Genomic DNA, 4,171 nt, shown 5'->3' on the forward strand with positions numbered 1-4,171 from the left:
TAACCTTTTCTTCTTTCTCTCTCAGTTTTGCTGCCAGCAAGCCCCACTCCTGAAGCTGCGACTCTGTGGTGGTGGTAGCAGTGGCAGTTAGGTGGGTACCTGAAAAGAGGATAATCCTGCTTTCCAACCAGAGAAACCATGTGATGCAAAGGGCATAAAGGAAAATCTCCATTTTTTTTTTCTCTCTATCCTCCTGCCACTTGCATCTAGAAGCAGAAGCAAGTTCAGCACATGCATGCAGGTTAAAAAGACTAGCAGAGGACCAGGAAGGAGAAATCTGGGGAGCAAGATAATCTGGGGAGACACTCCAGAGAAAGAGCTCAAGAAAAAGATTTCAAAACATTTTATATGAACCCTTTGGCTCACCCATGAGCTGAGCAGTAGATATGACCCTAAACAGTATACCAATAAGCTTTGAGAACTCGAGTATGAGGTAGACTACATTCACGCTTCAGACTGGCCCCAATGAAGCACACATGTAGTAGAGAGCTGAATAACATTGCAAAGACTTTGAGAAGTATACTGGCATTTGAATCACATAAGTCATGTCAGAACTTGCAGCCAGCACCTAACTGAGTTAATTGCTTACTAAAACAAAACAAAATAAAAACAACAAGAAAGCATTCTGCATAGGATCTAATCAAGACCCAGAACCTTATAGCTTAATATTCAAAATAGCCAACATCCAGTCCCAAATTATTCAATATATAAAAGAATCAGAGCTGCTTCTGCGTCCTGGTGCTGTGATGTTGTGGAACCCGTGAGGTCCTTCAGCCAAGATGCCCGAGGAAACCCAGACCCAAGACCAACCAATGGAGGAGGAGCAGGTGGAGACATTTGCCTTCCAGGCAGAAATTGCCCAGTTGATGTCACAGATCATCAACACTTTCTACTCGAATAAAGAGACCTTTCTGTGGGAGCTTATTCCAAATTCATCCAATGCTCTGGACAAGATTAGGTATAAGAACTTGACAGATCCCAGTAAACTAGATTCTTGGAAAGAGCTGTGCATTAATCTCATTCCAAACAAGCAAGATCGAACCCTCACTATTGTGGATACCAGGATTGGAATGACTAAGGCCGATTTGATCAATAATCTTGGTACCATCGCCAAGTCTGGGACCAAGGCATTTATGGAGCCTTTGCAGGCTGGTGCAGATATCTCTATGATTGGCCACTTTGGTGTCGGGTTTTATTTGGCCTGTTTGGTGGCTGAAAAAGTGACTGTTATCACCAAACATATTGATGGTGGGCAGTATGCCTGGGAGTCTTATGCAGGAGGATCCTTCACAGTTAGAACTGACACAAGAGAACCTATAGGTCTTGGAACAAAGGTTATTCTGCATCTGAAAAAAGACCAAACTGAGTACTTGGGAGAATGGGGAATAAAGGAGATTGTGAAGAAGCACTCTCAGTTTATTGGCTACCCCATCACTCTTTTTGTGGAGAAGGAACATGATAAAGAAGTCAGTGATGATGAGGCAGAAGAAAAGGAAGACAAAGAGGAAGAAAAGGAAAAAGAAGAAAGGAGTCTGATGAGAAAACAGAGATAGAAGATGTTGGCTCTGATGAAGAGGAAGAAGAAAAGAAGGATGGTGACAAGAGGAAGAAGAAGATCAAGGAGAAGTACATTGATCAAGAAGAACTGAACAAAACAAAGCCCATTTGGACCATAAATCCTGATGACATTACTCATAAAGAGTTCTACAAAAGCTTGACCAATGACTGGGAAGATTGCTTGGCAGTGAATTATTTTTCAGTTGAAGGACAATTGGAATTCAAAGCCCTTCTTTTTGTCCCAAGATGTGTTCCCTTTGACCTATTTGAAAACAGAAAGAAAAAGAACAACATTAAATTGAATGTTGGCAGAGTTTTCATCATGGATAACTGTGAGGAGCTAATCCCTGAATATCTGAATTTCATTAGGGGTGTGGTGGACTCTGAGGATCTCCTTCTAAACATTTCCCATGAGATGTTGCAACAAAGCAAAATTTTGAAAGTTATCAGAAAGAATTTGGTCAAAAAATGCTTAGAAGTCTTCACTGAACTGGCAGAAGATAAAGAGAATGACAAGACGTTCTATGAGCAGTTCTCTAAAAATATTAAGCTTGGGACACATGAAGATTCTCAAAATCGGAAGACCCTTTCAGAGCTGTTGAGGTACTACACTTCTGCTTCTGGTAATGAGATGGTTTCTCTCAAGGACTATTGCACAAGAATTAAGGAAAACCAGAAACACATCTATTACATCACAGATGAGACCAAGGACCAGGTAGCTAATTTGGCCTTAGTGGAATGTCTTTGGAAGCATGGCTTGGAAGTGATCTACATGACTGAGCATGTTGATGAGTACTGTGTGCAGCAGCTGAAGGAGTTTGAGGGAAATACCTTAGTGTCAGTCACCAAAGAGCACCTGGAACTTCCAGAAGACAAAGAAGAGAAAAAGAAACAGGAAGAGAAAAAGACAAAGTTTGAAAATCTCTGCAAAATCATGAAGGACATCTTGGAGAAAAAAGTTGAAAAGGTGATCATGTCTGACTGGTGACACCCCCATGCTGCATTGTCTCGAGCACATACGGCTGGACAGCAAACATGGAAAGAATCACAAAGGCTCAAGCCTTGTAAGACAACTCAGCAATGGGTTACATGCCAGCAAAGAAGCACCTGGAGATAAACCCTGACCGTTCCATCATCGAGACCTTCAGGCAAAAGGCAGAGGCTGACAAAGACTACAACTCTGTGAAGGATCTAGTCATCCTGCTGTACGAGAGGGCTCTCCTGTTTTCTGGCTTCAGTCTGGAGGATCCTCAGACATGCTAACAAGATCTACAGGATGATCAAACTTGGTCTTGGTATTAATGAGGATGACCCCCCTGTTGACAACAGCAGTGCTGCCATAACTGAGGAGATGCCACCCCTCGAGGGAGGTGACATGTCCTGCATGGAAGAAGCTAAGCTCTGCCTGAGGATTACGTGACTATATGTTCAACACTGTGTCTCCATTCCCTCTGATAATATGTTTTCAAGTATTTCTTTATTTTTGTTAACATTTAAAAATCTGCATGGCATGACAACTACTTAAGGGGAAGGTGAGATTACTTTCTACTAAGTGTGATACTGTGACACTTTAGGCACTAAAGCAGAGCTAGTTTTTCTTTTCTAGTTTCATGTTAGCTTATTTTAACAGAGGGAAGAAGTGTTTGTTGTAAGGTGTATGTAACCTATGTTAACTTCCTGGTCTGAAGTGTTTAGCTATGAAGCGGATTCTTTAGTAGACCAAATCTTTTGTCACTGAAGTGTTCTGAAATCTATACCTTGATGTTTTAAAGAAAAATACTTGTTAAAGCAACTTTCATCTTCTGGGATTTACTTTTTAAACATTCCATCCCCTGAAGTTACTGACTGCATGTGCCAGCCCTCTAGAAATTAGAATGTTAAACTGGAGGAGAGAAAAGATGGCGGCGAAGTAGAGAGACGTGGAGTGCATCCCTCTCCACAGACGCATTGGGAATGCACGGAAGGACGCAGTACTTCCCACAGAGAACCAGCTGAACACCAGCAGACGGCCTCGGACACCAGAAAGGACTGCGGGGAGCCCAACATAGCCGGTAGGGAGGCATCTACGACGGCTCAAAGAGGGTGAAGCGGCGGAGCTGAGGCAGACGGGAGGGAGTGAGAAACATACGGAGGGTCCGCAGCGCAGCTCAACATTCCCAGACCGAGACATCGATCCGCGGCTGAACAGAGGGTCCAGGAGCGGGAGCGTGGGAACCGGAGAGCTGGTTCAAGGGGAGAAACATTGTTGCCGGTAGGGTGACGGACCAAGAGGACAGGAGGGAGGAGGTCCGCGGAGAGGAGTGCCCGTCCCTGAGAGCTGCCCGGCCATGATGGTGGCTGGAGGCTGCAGGCTCACAGGCGGGGGTGGGGGGGGGAGAAGCCAGGCGTGTAGCCTCTCTCTCTCTTTCGGAGCCTCTGCAACAGGCAGTAGAGAGACGCCCGTGGGCCACCTAAGGCGCTCAGGGATAACAAGCACCCTCAGGCGCTCGGGCCGGGCTAGATTAAAACCCCTTGGAACACCGGCAGCAGGGAGGATGCCGAGAGAAAAAAACAACAACAACAACAACAGCAACAACAACAAAAAAACCCGAGAGAGGCCCAACTCTAAGACTTT

The 4,171-nt window shown here is 44.6% G+C and overlaps 1 pseudogene; it reads left to right on the forward strand.

The window, feature by feature from the left end:
- The first annotated feature begins 779 nt into the window (after positions 1–779).
- Positions 780–2,977, forward strand: LOC130854960 (heat shock protein HSP 90-alpha-like; annotated as a pseudogene).
- The last annotated feature ends 1,194 nt before the right edge of the window (positions 2,978–4,171 follow it).

The sequence above is a fragment of the Hippopotamus amphibius genome, chromosome 6 (genome assembly GCF_030028045.1).
Source record: "Hippopotamus amphibius kiboko isolate mHipAmp2 chromosome 6, mHipAmp2.hap2, whole genome shotgun sequence".
NCBI lineage: Eukaryota > Metazoa > Chordata > Mammalia > Artiodactyla > Hippopotamidae > Hippopotamus > Hippopotamus amphibius.